The following is a 21,240-nucleotide window of genomic DNA, read 5'->3' as shown; positions in this document are numbered from 1 at the left end:
TATGGAAACCTGCTGAGAAAGACATTTAAAAAGACTTTAATAAATGGAGGGAGGTACCATGTAACTGGTTTGGAAGACTCAACAGTGTAAGGATATTACTTCTCCGCAGATTCATCTATAGATTCAGTGCAATCCCAATCAACATTGCAGGAGGATTTTGTGTAGGAGTTGGGAAGCTAATTCTAAAATTGACATGAAAATGCAAAGGACCTAGATAGTCAAAGCAATTTTTAAAAAGCAGAACCAAATGGGAGGACCAACACCCATTGAATTCAGGACTTACTACAACAATACAGTCATCAAGGCACTGAGGGGCTGGTGAAAGGATAGATATATAGGTCACTGGAACAGAATAGAGATCCACACATTTATGGCCAGTTGATTTTCAACAAAGATGCCAACACAATTCCATAGGGAAAGGAGAGTAATTTCAAAAACTATATGTCTGTATGGGAAAAAAATGAACACCAGCCCTTACTTGGCTCCTTACACAAAAGTGAACTTGAAATGATCATAGACATAAATGTAAATTCTAAAGCTCCTAGAAGAAAATGTAAGACAAAATCTTTGAGACTTTGAGGTGCACAAACATTTTTTTTTTTTTTTACACAGGACACGAAAAGCACAAATGAGAAGAAAAATTGATAAACTGGCCTTTACTGAAATTTAAAACTTTTGCTCTTCCAAAGACACCATGACCGAAATGAAAAGGCAAGTCACAAAATGGGAGAAAATATCTGCAATACCTATATCTGACAAATGACTTGGGCCCACGGTATATACAGAACACTTAAAACTCAATCCTAAAGGCAGTGACATCAGTAGCGGCGGCTGGACTAAACAGGTCACTGCAGGTGTTTTATGCACGGGGCTTGTAACGAAGGAGATAACTGTCACTCCTCGCATGACCTCCCTGAGTTCACACGATGTGGCTTGCAAGTATTTTCAGCAAGGGTGCTGTATTTATGGAGACCGCTACAGAGATGAACACAGCAAGCCATTGAAACAGGAAGACACATCTGCTGCAGACCTAACTGCAAACTCATCCCTTGCTGCTTCCTCGTCTCTCATCAGGAGTTGGACCGCTTCTTGAAATGAGTGTATGTGAAGCTGAGTCAAGAAATGCAAACTTTGCAACTGTAGGAGCAGGCACAGAAAACTGGGCTAATGACACTGAGATTGTTCCTGGGCAACACAATGGAGGCCCTACTGCCCCTTCCTGCATTGAAGCACCCCGGCAGGGCTCAGTGACTTTTCTGGTTTGCTTATGCTGCTGTTACACAAAATACCAGAAATGGATTGTCTTTTATAAAAGGGGTTTATTTGGTTACAAAGTTACAGCCTGAAGGCCATGAAAATGTTCAAATGAAGGCATCAACACAAGTATACTTTCACTGAAGGAAGAACAATGCCATCCAGAAAACCTCTGTTAGCTGGGAAGTGATGTGGCTGGCATCTGCTGATCCCAGGTTGTGTTCCAGCTCCACTCTCAGCTCCCGTGCATTCTTCAAAATGTCTCTCTTGGCTGCAGCCAATGTCACGGGTCCACAGCTCCAAGCATCTCTGAGCTAAGCCAGCTCTTTTATATGGCTCTAGTGATTTAATTCAGACCCACCTTGAATGGATGGGGTAACACCTCCATGGAAATTATCCAATCAAAGTTCTTGCTCACAGTTGATTGAGTCACATCTCCATGGAAACACTCAATCAATAGGTTCCAACCTAATCAACACTAATATGTCTGCCCCCACAAGATTGCATCAAAGAATATGGCGTTTTGGGGGACATAATACATCCAAACTGGCACAGTGACCAAGGAAGAATCAGAAAGAGCAAGCAGCTGTGGAAACCAAGAAGAAGCTGTGCCACTCTGCTGCAGTGGGGGAATGCCAATATGGGGAGAACTGGGTGCATCTCATGGAGATGCATGTAAAAAGTATGAGCTATGAGTCCTCCATCTAATGGATGCTGCCCAGAGATCACAACATGTTGCCTTGAGGCCCATGAGAAGGACAGGGAGCTCTCAGTTGCGGTCCAGCACAGTAAGGATGCGGCTTGTGGGATATGCATGGGGGTGGTCGATGAGAAAGCCAACCCCAGGAATTGCCACTTTGGAATTCCCTCCAACTGCAACCACATGTGCTGTCTCAAGTGTATTTGCAAGCAGAGGATGGCTAAGCAATGTGACATCTAATTTTGTCATTCCAAGGGAGTAGTGGGTGGTGGAGAAAGAAGAGAAGCAGAAAATCCTTCAGATTTGGCAAAGAGCAACAAAGCCTGCAGGTATTTTGATGAAGGACGCGGGAGCTGCCCATTTGGAGGAAACTGTTCGTACAAGCATGCAGACCCTGGTGGCCAGAGAGGAGCCACAGAAACAGAAAATGGGAACATCAAGCAGATTCTGAGTCCAATGAAGGAGCCACTTCTGGGAGGTTGTTGAGGAAAGAGACCAGCCATCCGTTTAACAATGATGAAGAAGAGGTTGTCAGCTCTGAGCTGGGCAAGAAGTTGCTTATGCTTCTGGCTGCAGGTGGGGGCAATGACCTGGCAGACTTTGAAAATAAGTGGGTCTCATTTCATGGATGAGCTGGAAAACTTTTATGACTTGGATCTATAGCAAATTTCAGTGGTGAATGAAACTGGTCTTCTGGGCCTTAGACAATAGCTATTACCTGTGGTGAATGGTGGGTGGTGCCTGGGTTTCTCTCCTAGACAGGCCTATCAATAATTTTCACCCAGGGTCCATCTTCTCAATTCATCACCTTTCTCCAAGGAGTATGTTGTTTTCTCTTTTTAAGAAGTTACAAAACATAAATCTTAAGGATAAAAAAAAAATAAAAAACAAAAAGACCTCAATACCAAAAACAAAACACACCACAATTTATAAATGGACAGATGATTTGAACAGGTAGTTTGTCCAAAAATGTATATGAATGGCCAACAAATACTCAAAAAGGCACTCAACATCATTAGTTTCTGGGGAATGCAATCAAACCCACAATGAGACACTATTGCACAATCGCTAGGATGGCTCAAGTTAAAAAGACGGACAATATTGAGTCAGTCTTGGTGGGAATGCAAAATGGTACAAACACTTCAGAAAAGTGTTAAGCAGTTTCTTAAAGAGTTAAACGTATAACATCCTAAGACTCAATCTTTCCACTTCTAGGCATTTACCCCAAATAAATGAAGCCTATCCCCACACAAAGACCTGTACGTGAATGCTCACAACAGCTTATTTATAAAATCGCCCCAAACTGGAAAAACCTCTAATGTCCACCAACCAGGGAATGGATAATCACATTGGGATAGGTCATTACTGGGGAACACTATTCAGCAATAAAAACGAAATGAAGGAATCTCAGAATCATTATGCAGAGCGAGAGAAGGCAAACATATAGTACATACATGGTGATTTCATTTATGTGAAAATTTTAAAAGGCAAACTGATCTATGGAGACAGAAAGCAGGTCAGTGGTGGCCTGGGGCCTGGGATGGAGGTTGGGATTGTTAAAGGGCCCAAGGACTCTTTTTGGGGTGATGGAAATATTCTGTGTCCTGATTGGGGTGGTGAGGCTGTTAACTGTATATTTATGTCAAAACTCACCAAACTGTAAAGTTTAAATGGATGCAGTTTATTGTATATGAATCATACCCCCAATAATGTTTTAAAAAGGCATCCTAACATCCGGTGGAGGTAGGGCGTGAATATAGACTGGGATGGAGAACAAGGAATCCTGGAGCTTCTGGGAGGGGCTAACATGGGCATATACATATATGTAAATTTCCTGAACTGTACACTAAAGATTAGTGCATCTTATTCCCTTTATATATTTCATACCTCAATTAAAAAAAGAAAAAAAAATCCCAGTTAACTGTCAGAATTGGGACACAACCTGGTGTTTTAGACTGAAGATAATTCCTAAAAGTCTTAGGCAAGGACATTTTTTCTTTCTGGAAAGTGAAAATTTATTTTCCTTTGAATTAAGGTGTCATATATTGGATTTGCTCAAAATGACACAAAACCGATAAATACAGAAAGGATATGGAATCCACATCTCTAAACCTTTAATTGCTAGCGCAGAGAATGTTGGCATGAAGCCAACTTTTCGCTTTGCTCTGTCCTCTGGGAAAGTTGTGCTGAAGAAAGAAAATAATGCTAAATATGAACAGTGAGTCTTCTAAGGAATATCACCTGTTGGTTTACTAAATTTTCCTTTGGAGGTATAAAATACTTAAATATATATATATACCTATATATATCTATATCTATATCTATATCTATATATGTATATATTTGATGTTGCTAAGATGAAGTGTTTTCAGGAAACAGAAAAAATGTTTCTATTTATTTTTTCTTTTTGCATGACCCAGTACTTTCCAGAGATAAGACAAATTACTCTTGGGCTTTTAGTTTGATTTGCTAAATTAAGAGACCCTACTTTTTGCCGGCCTGGCTTCATAAATCCTGTGTATGTGAATTTGGTCTCAGGTTCTTTTCTGATTATGCAATGAAAGATTGCCCACTTTAGTTGCTTAATTTTTTTTGGCACTCATGTTTTGCACAGTTTTTGACTAAGGCATCAGTTCCAGCTTGTGTAGGGAGCATTCTAGGATGGCCCTGTGACCTTGGCCTCCTGCTTCTACTCCTGTGATTATGTTATTTTATATGGCAAAGGGATTTTGCAGAGGTAATTAAGATTGTTAATCAGTTAATGCGGAGATTAAGTTAGAGACGTGAGCCCTTTAAAAGCAGAGTGTTTACTCTGGCTGGTAAAAGAAGATGCATGTACTTCTTTCCATCTAATGATAACATTTGGAGAAGTTCTCTGTTGCTGGCTTTGAGAGGGACAGGGCCTCATGGAAAGGACCTACGAGCAGCCTCTGGGAGCTGAGCGCAGTCCCCAGATGACAGCCAGCAAGAAAACCTTGGCCCTACAGCTGCAGGGAACTAAATTCAGCCAACAACCTGGATGGGCTCAGAAGTGGATTCTCCCCCAAAGCCTTCAGACCAGAGCCTAGCCCAGCCAACCCATTGACTTTGGCCTTGAGACCCAGAGCAGAGAGGAATCAGATGATGCCATCTGGACTTCTGATCTACAGAACCTGGAGATAATAAATGGGTGTTTTCTTAAGCCACTGAGTTTGTGGTTATTTATGACGCAACAATAGAAAAGTGATACGCAGGTAAAACAATACTGCCCCAGTAATAAATCATCTCATTGGTTTCCAGTTTTATTGCTTATTGCCTGGAATAATGATTGCAATTTTTTTTTTTTTAATTGTGGGCACAGTCTCTATTTTGTAAACCATTGCTAGAATACAGAGGTCTCCCACGCGGACTCAGTGAGATGGCAGCTGGACCTGTGGTTGTCTGAAGGCTCAACTGGGCTGCATATCCAAGATGGCGCACTCCCCTGGCTGGCAGTTGGTGCTGGCTGGGAGTTGAGGGAGGGCTTTGACTGGAGTACCTACACCTGGCCTGGGTGATGGAGGCTTCCTTACAGCATGATGCCTGGGTGCCAAGAGTTAATGTCCCCAGAGCAAGTGTTCCAAGAGATGCCAGCAGAAGCATCAAAGCTTTTTATGACCTCCTCACAGAACTCCCACAAGTCACTTATGCTGCATTTCTGTTGGCCACTGTGCTGGTTTTAATCTATTATGTCCCGCACAAAAGCCATGTTCTTTAATGCAATATTGTGGGGGCAGACTTATTAGACTTTTGATTAGGGTGGTACCTTTTGCTTAAGTTGTTTCCATGGAGATGTGACCCATCCAACTGTGGGTGAGGCCTTTGGTTAAATTATTTCCATGAAGATCTTAATTAGATCACTGGAGTCCTTTAAGAGATCTCACGGATATGAGGAGCTCAGAGAAGCTGAGAGAGACATTTTGGAGAGAAGCCAAGAGCCCACACAGATGTTTGGAGATGCAGACAGAAAGATGTTTGGAGATGCTAAGAGATGAAGCCCAGAGTTTGCCCTGGAGAAGCTAAGAGAAGACCCCCAGACAATTAGAGAGAAACACCCTGAGAGAACTAGCAAGGATGCACAGTAGCTGAGAGAGAGAAGCTAAGAGAGACAGAAGCCCAGAGACATTTTGGAGAAAGCCATTTTGAAACCAGAACCCAGGAGCAAAGGACCAGCAGATGCCAGCCACAAGATTTCCCAGCTGACAGAAGTATTCTAGATGCCATTGGCCATTCTTCAATGAAGGTATCCTCTTGCTGATGTCTTAGTTTGGACACTTTCATGGCCCTATTTGTAACCTAATAAATCCCCTTTATAAAAGCCAATCCATTTTTGGTATTTTGCGTAATGGCAGCTCCAGCAAACTGGAACAGCCACAGGTCACTAAAGGCAGCCCAATTCAAGGGGAATGGGCTTAGACTCCGCCTCACAGTGGGAGGAGCACCAAAGAATGTATGGCCACCTGTCCTCTCTCAAGCATTCAACGTGTCATCTCCCATCTTGGTGGTGCCTCCACCTGGCTTCTCCTCCCGCAAGCTGGGCCATCCTCCCCACAGGGCAGTTTCCAACCCTGAATCTTCCCCACATAGTACCTGGCACCAATACAGATCCTTGTTGAGGGACTGAATGAATCAAAACACAATTCAGTAAAAGTGGGGAAAAGGCAAGACGGGAAATGTATCGAAGCATGTGTGTGTGATGTGCATTTGTTGTGTACGTGACTAGACTTGAAGGAAACGCATCCCAGCTCAGTCCCTGTGGATTCAGCTGCCTTTATGGGCTCTTGATTTAAAGAATGCATGAGCCCTTATTAATGGAAGTGTTTGTCATGGTGGCCTGTCCTAAAGACAGGTCAGGGCCCAGTCAGCCAATGGGGCAGGCCACATTTCATGCTGATATGTGGACAAATGGTTTCGGCCTGCTGGATTACCAAGGGAGAAGTTGTTCCCAGCTCTTCAAGCTACAGCTCAAGCCCATGACACCAAAAAGACACCCAAGCCATCAGCGTCAAGGGCTTCCTTGAAACAAGGGTTATGCTGAGCTTGTTTTCAGACCTTAGCTCTCTCTTGTCATCACGCAAGCAAAATAAGTTTCTGCAATCCTTAGTTTAAACTCCTTAGTTTGCAGAATTTTATTCACAGCAAAATGTTGATTTACCCACAAACATCCTGCGTTGCTAAATATATCTCCTTGCTCGAAGAACGGGGCTTGTGGTTTTAGAGTGTGGGTTTGCCCTCCCTTCTAAAGGCTGATGTTTTATGTCCCATTCTCTCTTCTGTGGTCGTGGTATGTTATTGGAGGCGAGTGTGGAACTCAGCCTCAGTTTCCCTTATAATGGGCATCTTGCCACACAAGTGCCACAGCCCATTTCTTGAATATCTTCCGCTTACAATCTGGGATGGTTTGTGGTGCCAACCACGTTGTACTCACATTGGCGGGTCTCTTGGAAGTAAGGAAGGACTTGAAAGTGTATAAAGCAAAAACAAAAGTCCCGTCCTCTCACTTCTTCAGCCTCCAGAAGCAGAGCAGAGGGCCACAGGGGCTACCTCGGTTGTCCTCACTTTTTTCAGACTGTGAAGAGATACATGGGGCCAGGAAGAAGAAGAGGGCAAATGAGGAAAGAGGAAGAAATTAACTTTCACGTTTGTTTCTCCTTACACAATATGAAGTGGGGAGGGCAGGGAGCTATGAAGAAACAAGGGACAGCTCAGGATTCCAGCTCCATTGGTGAGCTTGAGTGAGCCCAAGGTGGGCAGGAGGAGGGTATAGACAACTGGAGGAGGAAAAACACTCGATTTCAAATTAGAACAATGCCCTCTCTGGGCCTGATTGGAAAAGCTGGATTGGGGGCAGCAGGTGGCCCTGGGTCTGAATCCTGGCCCCAGACGAGTTTCCCTGGCCAAGGTATTTAATTTCTTAGAGCCACCATCATCTTATCTGTAAAAATGAGGATGCTCACATCTCCCTTGTAAGGATTTTAGGAGGATTGAGTGTTGACATTGAGTGTTAAGCCCTTTGCACACTGCCCAACATGTAGCACATGCTCAATAAACAGCAATTGGCATTTTTTTATGCAATGATTTTTGTAACAAGCATCTTTAACAAATACTTCTGAATCTACCTCTATATATAGGTAAATAACAGCTACCCCTTGTGTGGTGCTGTTCTGGTTTGCTAATGCTGCCATTATGCAAAATACCAGAAATGGATTGACTTTTATAAAGGAGGGTTATTTGGTTACAAATTTACAGTCTGAAGGCCGTGAAAATGTCCAAATTAAGGCAGCAACATGAGTATAGTATACCTTCACCAAAAGAAGGCTAATGATGTCCAAGAAACCTCTGTTAGCTGGGAAGGCATGTAGCTGGCATCTGCTGATCCTGGGTTGTGTTCCATCTCCTCTCTTAGCTCCTGTGCCTTCTTCAAAATGTTGCTCTTGGGATGTTTTGTCATCTCTTAGCTTCTCTGTAGCAAACTCTGGGCTGTCATCTCCGAAATGTTAGCAAAAGTTTGCTTTCAACAGCCGTCTCCAAAACGTCTCTCTAAGCTGCAGCAGTGAGCTCTTACTGTCTGTGTGCTTTTATAGGACTCCAGTGACTTAATTAAAACCCATACTGAATGGGCAGAGCCACACCTCCATGGAAATAATCTAATGAAAGGTATTACCCACAGTTGGGTGGGTCACATCTCCATGGAAACAACCTAATCCAAAGATTCCAACCTAATCAACACTAAAACATCTGCCCCCACAAGATTGCCTTAAAGAACACAGGTTTTGGGGGTCATAATACATCCAAACCAGCACACTTTTGTAGCTCTGTCTTCTGTTAGCTTATTTAATCCTAAAAATGAATGAATGTTAGCAGAGACTAATGTCTTACAGGCAGAACCGCGAGGAACAAAGAGTTCAAGTAACTTGTGGAGCTGGGAACAAACCTTGGACTACACTTTCCTCTCCTGCCTGCAGGTTTCAGAAACACGACGCCAGCCTCTTCAGAAACCCTCCCTTCCAGAATCACACTTCCTGCAAGACTTGGCATTTTCTCTGATCTGAATTCTCCCTGGCCAAGGAGGTCAAATAATCATTTCTAGAGAATGAATAACTGAGAGAGTGAGAAAGAAGGAAAAGAAACCCTTACTTTGCCTCCTAGTGACACGCCAAGCCGGGGGGGTTGGGGGTGGGGGGCATTACTTTCTTATTTGCCAAGATGATTTTGTCACCCATATTTGGTCAGTGCAGTTCACTTTTGAGAAAACTCAATTTCCTGGATTTGAGGAAATACCACTCCCCCACCCTCCCACCCCCCTGCCAAGAATTCTTTAACAGCCCACGAATTTCTGTTGAACCCAAGATTTTCCTGAGTAAGGTGTGGACAAATCAGCAATGCAGGCGGTGTACATCTTTCGTAACACACGCACCCAACGCTCTGGGCATGGTGGAAAACACTGACCCCCCAGGAAATCAGCAGGCATGGGGAATTAGAGCTTTTCTCCCTTATTTCTCAGAGAGCCATTCACCAGCATGATTAAAAACTGTTAATAAATCCAATAAAAAAATTGGGGGAGTGGAGTCTGCTCAATACCTACCGAGTGTGAAGATGTGTTGGTCCAGGTGTCACTTGCTCTCAGGCAGGCATTGGAGCCTGGGGTCTCTGTCCTGGAGAGGACCCTCTGTTCCCTGTGGGACCAGTCGAGGTTGTGGTTCTATATGTGCCTTATGAATCTGGGGACGTCGAGTCACATTTGGAAGGACATGATATGTTTGCCACCTTCTCCTCCACTCTTCTGTCTTATAAGCACGTTCGCTCATTCTATTAGTCCATGGTGTTGATTAAGCCTGTTTGGGGTGTTCACATGAAACCCCAGTGCCCAATCGGCAATGCCCTCCCCTTGTGGCCCCAACATCTTAGCCTCATCACCCACACAGAATGGTAGATTTTAAAAGATCTACCGAATGATTGTGGCCCCCTGAGAAATGACACCTCACAGCTTGTCTAAGTTCTAAGTTCTGCAGACTGCACATGAATTGGGGTACACCACCCACCCTGGGAGGAAGGAAATGGGGGACTTTGGCTCACCCTTCCAGGTCTCCTCTCTCCCAGCCCCTCCTCTGAGCCCCTGCGCTCTTCCTCCATCTTTTATGTCCTCCTGCCTTGGGATGCCTTCTCCAGCCTGCTTCTCCCACCCCAGCTTTTGCTCCCATTTTTACTCTTCAGAGACTCACAGAGATGAGTCTGTGAGTTCCTGGAAGACTGGGAGGTGACCCACTTTTATTGAGGATTGATTGCTGGTAGCACCCACAGGCCAAGACCACACCCAGGATTCCTTTATCTGGAGTGGACCAAAGATCTGCTCCCTAGAGGGAGAATCAGGACAGAGCAAGGAGAGCCAGAATCACAGCAAGGGAAGCAAGAGTGTGGATGACTGTCCAGTAGAGTGATGTGGGGCCACACCTTGGGCAGTGTGTGTCCTGGCCTGCCCAGCATTGGTGGCTGTGCATCTGGGGTGTGCAAAACTATCGTTGCTGGAGGATTTGCAAGGCGGCCAACAGGTGAGCTCTGAGGGAACTTTGATGATGTCTCCTGGCCACGTGCTGCTTGGGGGGCCCTCGGCAAGGCCCACAAAGCACCCAGCAGGAGTGAGGACATGGGGGTCTCTTAGGACCGTGGGTTCCTCCCTGCTGAACTTCCAGCTCTCCTTCCTGGAGTTTCGGAATGCCGAGAGGTGACTGCAAGCTTGCAGGAATGGATGGTGTTCTGATTTGCTAATGCTGCCATTATGCAAAACACCAGAAATGGATTGGCTTTTATAAAGGGGGTTTATTTGGTTACAGAGTTACAGTCTTTTGGCCATAAAGCGTTCAAGGTAAGGCATCAACAATAGGGTACCTTCACTGGAGAAAGGTCATTGGCGTCAGGAAAACCTCTGTTAGCTGGGAAGGCATGTGGCTGGCGTCTGCTTGCTCCCAGGTTGCATTTCAAAATGGCTTTCTCCCAGGATGTTTCTGTCTAGGCGACTGGGGGTATTCTCAGAGAGGCAAACTCTGGAATAGCAAAAGTCGACTTACAACGACCATCTTCAAAATCTCTCTTGGCTGCAGCTGTTCTGAGGCCCTTCTGTTTGTGAGCTATTTTACAGGACTCCAGTAACTAAATCAAGATCTGCCTCCATGGAAATTATCCAATCAGATGTTTCACTCACAGTTGATTGAGTCACATCTCCATGGAAACACTCAATCAAAGGATTCCAACCTAATCGACACTAATACATCTGTCCCAAGAAGATTGCATCAAAGAACATGGTGTTTTGGAGGACACAATACATCCAAATTGGCACAGATGGGCTGAATGGCAGGGTTGAGTTGGGCTGCAGTGGGCATGAGGGAACTACAGGGGCTCCTATTGGGTCCGATTTTGAGGGTGAGGAAGAGGCAACATCCCTCAGAGAGGAGGGCCAGGCTTCACATCTGCCTAGGACTCTTGACATCTGCGTGGAAGTCCCTTCCTGCTGCCCCATGAAGCCCAGTTCACAGACAGGCTCCCTGGCAATCTAAGACAGCGAATCCAGCGCAGATAGAGAAGAAGAGCCAAAGCACAGGAAAAAATAAATAAGCCTTAAACAGGGACCAGAGTGAGCTGGTGGCTGCCTGAGACCGAGAGATGGATGCAGGAGAGGTTAACCAAGACGCAGTGAGAATGGCACCTGCTTCCTGGCATCCAGAAAATCCTGGGGCCTTCCAAACACTGGGAGAAGAGGAAGTCCTTTCTCCTGCAAGTCTCTTCCCCACACAGAAGGAAGGCCGTGCTAGGGCAGCTCGCCACCCCCAAACCACAGCACTTATCACATCTTCACATCTATCTCCCCAACTGTGTGACATCCACAAAATGACTCTGACATTTTCCCAAGGAGCGTATTGCCAGGAGAAGAGTTTTTGATTCCCTCCACTGAGATAAAGAGGTGTTTAAAGATAAGATGCTGAGTTAGAGTTAACACAGAGTGTGACATGGGACGTGTGGAGGGGGTGATGAAATTAGGGGTCCCAGAAATTAGGGGTCCATCCTGGTTTTGATGTTCATGTTGCCTGATGCTTGGATCACCAACTTCTTGTGATCCACCAGGGAGGGTCAGAAGGCTGGACGCTGTGTATTTCAACAGCAAGTGGCTGCCATACTAAGGCACACGTGCATTCTGTCTGACTCCCCCAAATCACCTGGTCCCCATGTTGTTGAGAACACAATGGCGAGGTTCGTGGGAGATCTGTGCAAAGGTGAGAGCGTGCACACACACTGTTGGCGCTGTCCCTTGTGTCCACTGACTTTTTCTGCACGCTGCTCTCTGGGTTTCTGTGTGCTTTTGTGTTTCACGGCCAGAACCTGTGGACTCTCTTGGGATGACTGCCATAAGGGATTGAGTGGCATCCCCCAAAAGACCTACAGATGTGAACTCCTTTGTAAATAAGATCTTTGAAGATGTTACTGGTTAAGATGAAGCCAAACCAAAGAAGGGACGTTTGGACAGATAGATGGTGGATGCCAATGTAACCCAGAACTAACTGCTTGCGCCTACTCACCTTCTGATATATTATAATATAGCCAAGAGCTCCTACTTGTACCTGTTGGAACTCACTGAACTGTAACCCAAACCCCTTGATGCTATGCTTTGTAACCAGGAGAACCAGAGAAGGACCAGTGTGGGGGAAGCTATTAGAGTTTAATTTGGGGTGAGTCAAATGTGAGATGCCTGCATGGAGGCCAGGGAGAAAATGCCAAGTGGAAAATTGGCTATGCAAATTTGGAGCTCACCAAAGAGGACTGGGGGACAGAGTATTTTCAGCAAGGATCATGGATGATATTATCTAGGGGTGCTCATCAATTGTCCTGGGGGGCCATGAGCCTTTTAGAGTGGATATTTCTCAGCCTTCTGAGTACCCTTTTTACACATTTTGTCACAGGGTTATATTATTTAATGTTTTCTTTAAAAAATGGCTCTTAGACTCTTAAAAAAAAACCTTAGCTTGTCCTCAGTAGTCTTATCTGTGAAATATCACAAGTTTTATATGCTGGCTACATAGTTATTAAATTACTGAAATAAAAATGTCTGTGTGCTTGTGACCTAAAAGTCTACCACTTGGGGACACTTTGGTTATGATCCTGGGGTTTGAAAATGGACAGACTTGGGTTCCATGCACAGCTCTGCCAATATGCAGCTGTGGTTTCTTACGCTCGACCATAAGTTCCTCCTCTGTAAAATCTCCCTCATGGAGCTGGGAACTTCCATTGAGAAAACCCAGGTAAAGTGCATGGCTCAGGGTACATTTTTTTGCCTTGTATGACACAGAGGGAAGGCAGGGCCTCTGTTTACTAGGCTGTATGTGAACCAATAAATGAAAGCACTTCAGAAATACTACTGGATAATAATGCCCAGTGATGGTAACCATGAACTTGGAGGTGACGGTCCCTTAAGAAATGACTTCAAACATGTGTAGCATCTCAGACCAGGTACAATATTTGCCAGATATCTGGAAGAAAACTATGTAAAAGATGCCCAATGGTCTCATCTGCTCAGGTAGAAAATAGAATTTTCTAGGTTTTACTGCAAAGTGTGGTCTCTGGACTTGCAACATCTAGCAGCACCTGGAAGCATCTCAGAAATGCAGAATCCCAGGCCTTGCATTGAATCTGGGCTACCCAGTACTGTAGCCACTGTTTGCATGAGGCTATCTATGAGCTTTTGAAATGTGGCTTGTGCCACATGATGGAATTATGATATTTGGAGTATTTTAGGTTAAATAAAATATCCAATTAACATTAATTTCACTTGTCTCTTTTCACTTTTTAAAATGCTGCTAACAGGAAAATTTAAATTATGTATTTGATTCACATTCAATTTCTATTGGGCAGTGCTGCACCCAAACCGACTGAATCAGAATCTGTATTTTTAGCAAGAAACCTGGAGGAGGTGTGTGCCCATTAAAGTTGGAGAAGTGCTGATTTAGGCCAGACTTCCTCAAATTGTGGCCCGTGAGGCAAAATCCAGTTCCCTGTGTGTTTTTTGCCAATAAAGTTCAATTGGAATGTGGCCACGCCCCTTTGTTTACATATCATCTGTGGCTCTTTTCATGCTACAAAATGGCGGCATTGAAGAGTTGTGACAGAGAGCCCAATTGCTCAGAAAGCCTAAAATACTTACCATCTGGCCCTTTGCAGATCAAGTTGGCCAACCCCTAGACTAATATTTTATTGTGTGAACTCTGACGCTGGTGCCGCCTGTTTTCGCCCTTCTCAAGAAAGTTCCCTGGGCAAGAAGCCCACGGAGCAAAGTACTTTTGGAGACTGCCTCTTTCCTGGAAGTCATAGAGGAGGCCAAAGATCCTTGGGTCATTTGAGGGAAAAGATTAAAAGACGATTTGAGATCAAAAGTACCCTTTGGGATCATCTGGCTGCTTTCTGGTTCAGGTGATAAGGCCATGAGGGTTGAAGAGGGTTGTGAGGGTTGCTGGGTTCACCCGGCTAATTGGTGAAGGAGCTCAGGCCAAGACCTTGGTCTCTGCTCGCCATGCTGGTTGTTTTGTCCACAGCAACAGACTGTTTTCCCAGATTGCGGGACCGCCCCTGAAGGGAGGGGGTGCTGTATAAAGATGGGAAAGGCATAGAAGTGTAATGTGAAAACAAAACAGAGCTTTGTCCTATTGGACTTGCACTTGTTTTTTTGTCATAGTATTTAACTGACTGTGCAGTTTTCAAGTAATATTACAGGAAGATGTGCTGTTTATGTCTATCAGTGGTTGGCATAGAATTAAAAAAAAAAAAAAAGAAGAGAGAGAGAGAAAAGCCCGAGAAGCATAATTTATTTTCCTGATTCAGAAGCTGTATCCTAACCAGATCCCCTAGTTTCATAGGCCCATTAAAATTTGAAGCAATTCTTCTGTTGTTCTTAAGCTCAGGTGCATCTAGAAATTACTGAAGGAGATTTTCAAAATTCTGATGCCCAGGTCCCAACTCCAGTGCTTCAGCTCTAACCGGCGTGACAGATTTTTGAGAGCTCCTGGGAGATGCGAGTGTGCAATGGAGGGCGAGAGCCACACTCTCTACTGACCCTCCTTTGCTCTCAGTTTTACAATCAGGAACCCACGTGCTGTATGGCACAGGTGGAGTCATTCCCAGGAATTTGCTCTCGAGTCACACTGCTTGAAGCTGACCGTTTGTCCCTCTGCTCCAGCGAGTGGGAGCTCTAGTTCTCTCTGGATTCTCTGAACTTCCTGTGAATCCTTGGGAGGGTTTGAGGAGGACCTTGACCCCAGCTCCCGTGGCCAGGAACTTATATGTCATGAAAGAGCAGTCAACTTAGGTTCTTCCCTCTTGGAAAGAGGCAGGGAATATTCTGGAGATTCAGTAGAAGTTGGCTTATTTGGCACAAGCTTTTCCCATTCTGTGGGCAGTGTGCTTTATTTAACAAACACTACATAAAGTTTACTGTTGTGAGGCAGTGTTCTAAGCACTGTGTAGATGTTTGTTAACTTGTAAAGCTCTCATGATGATCCTGTGAGGTAGAATGGAGGCTTTACGACTCCACCCACCAAGGAGTGGTGTCAACGTCTGGCCTCTTGTTTCTGGACCTAGATTAGTGACTGGCTGAGCAAAAGAATAAGACAAAGTTAGGCTAGGATGTAAATGGGGAAGCAGCTTCCTGTTGGCTTTCTAGGGCCGCCATGTTGGGAGGGGAGCCCAACTAGCCCATACCTGGAGAAACTCCAAGTTGACATGAAGAGAGATGCCTGGCCAGCTCCAGCTGTTTCAACCCCTCGCTGTCCCAGCTCTGGCCACCACCTGACTGGAACTTCATGGAGACTCTGAACCAGAACCACCTTCATGAATTTGTGACCCACAGAAGCCATGAGAGGTAATAAGTTTGGGTACCTATAGGTAGGATGATTATCTCCATATAACATGTGAGGAAACTGAGGCACAGAGAAGTTAAGGGACTTTCCCAAGATAATAGAGCTGAGATTCAAATGCAGACAGGCTGGCTGCACACCATTCTCCATTTGTTGGCTGCTTCTTTTAATCCACCTACACTCATCTTTGATTAACCACAGTCACCTTTGATTAACCTTTGATTAACCATCATGAGTTTTGCTTCCAGGCATCTTGTCTGCTTCAGCATCAGAGGCTCTGCAAAGCAAGGAATTACCCAGCCAGTGGTGGGAGCCAAGTGTCAGGAGCAGATCTGCAAGAGGGTATAGACCCCTGGCAGGTGAGGGGGAGCAGCAGGGGCTGGCACAGTGCAAGTGAGATGTGGTCCATACCAGTGGCTGCTCTTCCAGTGCTGACCGCCCCTGTGTAAGGGCTCGGGCAGGCTGGGAATGGGGACCTCGCGGATGTGAGCTGATAAGAAGAGAAGCAGCTGCACATCCATTGAGGATCCAAGGATTTGGGGGAAAATTGCTTTGCCTGGCAGGTTGGTCCATACCCCATTCCTGATCTTGGTCCTCAGAAAGCTCCATGAGCATCACTGAATGGCCCTGATATTGGAAGGTCAACTCACCTCCAACTCTCCACAATAATGATCTTAAAGACTGTATCCCCTCAAAGTTTACTCCCCTCCAAACTCTCAATAAATGACTTCCTTTCTGGAGAGAGAATTTAGAGACCATATGAATCCCCTGGTCCTGCCACCAAATGCACGTATCTCTCTACACTGTGCCCATCCTGTCCATCTGGAATCTGTCCTTCCTCCCCTGAAGCTTGTCTCTCTGCTGGCTCAGGTACCCATCACCTCCCCACTTCCCTCTTCCCATGTGGAGGCAGCCAGGACCTCTGGTGTTGCCATTTAAACATGCTCAGAGCTCCCATGTGTTATCTACTCCCTCCCAACAAACAAACCCCCTTGCCCCCTGCCAGCTGCTCCCCTTTGTCTTTCCTCCTCTGCACAGTCAAACCTTCCCAAAGATTCCCCAAGTCTTGCTCTCCCCCTTTCTTCATCTCTTCTGCTCAGCCCTTCACCCACTCCAATCTGGCTCCCACCTGCTCCTGCCATCACCAGGGTCCCAGGGTCCCACGGACTCCAGGTTGCTAATGCCCATTGTCCTGTGTCTCCCAACTTGGTGCCCAGTGCTACACTGGGTGACACTGTTGACAGTCCTCATCTGTTTGAGACACAGTCCCTTTGGCTTCTGCAGCATGAACCTCTTCTGATCACCTTCTTGGTCTCCTTTGTGGCCTCATCCCCTTCACCACATTCTAAGAAAACAAGGGCCAAGATCCCACCTTTTTTCTGCTCACCTTTCTATCCCCAACACTTAGCCCAGAACCTAGTACGTAGAAGGCACTTTATGAATATTTGAGAGAAAAACAAGAGGAGAATATTTGCATGCTGAGGTTCTTGGGTGAAGGGGAAGGAACAATGGTCTTTTGGAAAAGATGAATTAATGTGGAGAGTGAGGAAAGAAGTAGAGTGCCTAGTTTAGGGTAGGAGCCATCTGGGTGAGTAGCTGTTGCTGGTGATTTTGTCTGGTTAGAGTCTCTTAAAAATGCATGTCCCTGTAGGTAGATTCCATCTTGGAGATTGGAGACAGGCTGGGGAAAGGATAAGAATAAGGTCTCTGGGGTCAGACAGACACATTCCATGATTGTTTCTTGAGTTTTCAAATTAAAGATGGCAGAGTAAAGGCATGTTTGACCCCACTGGCCTTCCTCAAAGATATACCAGTAAGGCCAAAAGACATTGAGAAAGAACATCAACTTCAATGAACAAGAAGGTGGCCACAAGCCACAAGCCATTTTAAATAAAATAATAGGCTTTTAAAACACCAAAACCAGCATTGACTACGTCCATCAGCTGTGTGCCCTCCCACAAAACACAGTGCCCCCACCCTTCCCCACCATCCTACCTCAGTTTCCTTCTCTGTAAAGCGGAAAGACTAAGAAGCCCCTTGCTGGACCACTGAAAGGATTAGGAAGTATGACTCTCAGTGCAAGCCGGGGAGAAGTCACAGGTTAACGTTTATTTGTTGGGAAGCAGAACTGCACAGGGCACTGCTTTGTGCAACCGGGGCAGAAAATCCACCACCAGGAAAAGAGACTTCACAGGTGATGAGTTAGAAATGACTTAGCCGTGTGCAGCCCCAGCCCTTTGCCTGCCTGGGGGCCTTGCCTGCCTCCCTCCATCTCTTTCTCTGCTCAGTTCCCCTGAATGAGCTCTTGGGGCTAAATGAGGGGGAAAAGAAGGAGTGGAGAAGGCTGTGGAGGATGGGAGGAGTTTACTTGAGGGTTCTAGGGGACAGTAGGGGGCAGCTGGGATGTTGGAGAGGCAATGGCAACGGGTTGAGAGTGTGGGAACACCGTGGCCGCTCTGTGGAGTTGGAGGAGAGCAGAGGAGACCTGAGTCATTCTGAAGTCATTTTTGGTTGCCAGGGCAACTGGGCTGCGTGGGCTGGCGCTTTCTGCCCAGTCCATGCAAAAGGGACTCAGATGATGGTACAGTCTCCACTTCACCAACTGAATGCTAAGCCTTTTGTCCTCAACATAGAATGGAAACTCCTTAGAGCAGGGAAAAGCTTGGTGAGCAGTTAAACGTAGGCAGAGCACCCTTCAGTGCCTTCCTTAGTAGGCAGGTGTATAGGGGAAAAGAGGGCTGTGCTATTATTTTTTTTTTCCCGTAAAGAACTCATGCATCCCTTAGAGATAGATATGGTGCTTCCAGAATCACATTATGTTGGATTTACTTGGAAGGAGAGGAAAACGTTTATAAAGAATGCACTTTTCTTCAGCCAGATGATGGGATGGAGATGCTTTGCTTCCCAGCCAAAGAGCTGAACAAGCCAAACCCAGGGTGGCCTTTTTCTTTTCAGGCTGTCAGCTGGGGAGCCTCTCCCAGCACTTAAGACATTCTTCACCAAGTTGCCTCTACATCTTCAAACCAACAACAATGCATTGAATCCTTCTCAGGCTTTGACAAATCTCTCTGACTTCTTCTGCCACATTTTTAAGGGTTCCAGGGCTTAGATTGGATCCAAGGGGATAGATAATGCAGGATAATCTCTCTGTTTTAAAGTCCAAAACCTTAATTACTTGTGCAAAGTCCTTCTTGCATGTGATTTAGTTTTCCAGCTGCTAAAACAAATACTATACAATGGGTTGGTTTAAGAATAGGAATTTAGTGGCTCATGGTTTCAGAGGCTAGAAGTCTCGCCTCCTCCTGGGTCAGTATCTTTTGGTTGTTCAGCAATCTAGGTTCCTTGGCTTTCCCATCACATGGCGATATATGTGGCAGTGTCTTCTCCTTGCTTTTCTATGTTCTGTTGACTTCCAGCTTCTGGCTGCTGCCCGTGGCTTCTCTCTGTGGCCTTCTCTATAAGGCCTCTGCTTATAGGATTAAGACCCATCCTGATTCAGTGGGGCCACACCTTAACTGAAGTAACATCTTGAAGAGATCTTATTTAATGGGTCCACACCCCCAGTCATGTGGACGAAGACGAAGAACATGTCCAAACTGGGGCCCACAGTTCAATCCACCACAGCATGTAAGGCAACATATCCACAGTTTCCAGGAACTAAGATGTGGATGTTTTTTGGGGGCCCATTCTGCCTGCCACACCCAGTCTGAGGAAAGGAACCTGCTTGATTGGTAGGCAGCCCCAAACAACTATGACATCTACAGAAGAGCTTCCTGTGCCATCCAGCGCTAAACCCGCCATTTGTCTTGTAAGTAGCAGTTTCTACTGCAAGGAAAGCATCCAAGCTTTATCTCAAGATGTGGTAGGGGAAATGTGACAAACAGAATGCGCTCTGATTTTCACTTTCCCTAAAGAACAAGAGTAACGATGGATTTACTGTGAGCCAACCATTAATAGTGTGTGCTAAATCCGTATCCGTCCTTGTCTCTTTAAAGCTCAAGACAGGCTTGTTTTATAAAAAAAGACATTCTAAAACTTCAGGGCCGGAAGACACTGCATCTGTGAAACATGCCGTGGACACTTTGGGTTAAGAAGGAGAAGTTACCGCCCTGGGGGAGTGTAAGGTGCTCATTGAATTTCTAACGATAAAATTCATTTAAAAGGTAAAACCCCCACAAACTAAAATGTGGTTGAACTGCTGCAGAGAGTTGGTGTGACGTAGGACACAGGGTGTAGGAAACAGAAGTCTTGTGGTTTAATAGCTGGTTTCATGATGAGTTATGATATTTCTCCAGAAAAACTCTGGTATCAGCTACATTTTGCTATTGGGCAGCTTCAGGAACTAATTCAACCGCGGTTTCATGTTTAAGTCTGCAGTGGGTCCAGCGTTACATTCAGAGCCCATAAGCTTTTCTTTGTGAGTGTGTGTGTTTGTGTGTGTGCCGGGGGTGGGGGGATGTATTCCAGTTATATGGCTGTGTAATAAATCATCCAAAACTTAGTGACTTAAAATATCAAATATTAAAGAACAAACATAGGGCTGTATAACACAGCGAACTCTATCGTGAACAATGGACTATAGTCAATAATACAATTATAAAAATGTTCTTTCATGAATTATAACACATGTAGCACCTTAATGCAAGGTGTTAATAATAGGGTGAGATATGGGAACTCTGCATTTTATGGATTAAAAATTAATCCATTGTGTTATCCCAGTTTGGTGGGTTGCTTGGGATCAGCTAGAATGTTCTGCTCTCCTCCCTTGGGATCTCGTGCGTTGACAGTTAAATGGTGCCCTGGCTTGGAATCCCTGGGGCTGTGAATGGCTTGGGACAGCCGAGCCTCTCTCTCTCTTTGCAGTCTGGGGCCTCTCCAGGTGGTCTGTAACAGGAGGTCTTCTTTATAAGAGAAATCCCCAATTTAAATGCCCCCTCCCCCTCCACAAAGCCCACCCTAATGCCCCTTAGTTGGATTAACTGCTCCTGACCAAATGGACCCAAGCACTTAAAAAAAAGGAAAAGAAAGAAAGCAGACTTCTTAAATCAGGGGTCAGCAAACTTTTCTGTAAAGGACCAGATAATAAATATTTTAGGCTTTGTGTCTATAGGGTCTCTATTACATCTTGGCAATTGTGCATGGCAGTGCAAATACAGCAGAAAGCAATATATAAAAGAATGGGCGTGCCTACCCCCTACGTGGAACCTGACTCTCAGGGGTGTAAATCTCCCTGGCAATGCAGGATATGACTCCTGGGGATGAATCTGGACCCGGCATTGTGAGATTGAGAATATCTTCTTGACCAAAAGGGGGATGCAAAATGAGATGAAATAGTTTCAGTGGCTGAGAGATTCCAAATGGAGTCGAGAGGTCACT

The 21,240-nt window shown here is 45.3% G+C and overlaps 1 pseudogene; it reads left to right on the top strand.

The window, feature by feature from the left end:
- Positions 1 to 639: 639 nt before the first annotated feature.
- LOC119504929 lies at positions 640 to 5,177 on the top strand (annotated as a pseudogene).
- The last annotated feature ends 16,063 nt before the right edge of the window (positions 5,178 to 21,240 follow it).

This window comes from Choloepus didactylus, chromosome 10 (assembly GCF_015220235.1).
Source record: "Choloepus didactylus isolate mChoDid1 chromosome 10, mChoDid1.pri, whole genome shotgun sequence".
Taxonomy (NCBI): Eukaryota; Metazoa; Chordata; class Mammalia; order Pilosa; family Megalonychidae; genus Choloepus; species Choloepus didactylus.
The sequence above is the reverse complement of the archived record's forward strand: the minus strand, read 5'-3'. Positions and strand labels throughout refer to the sequence as shown.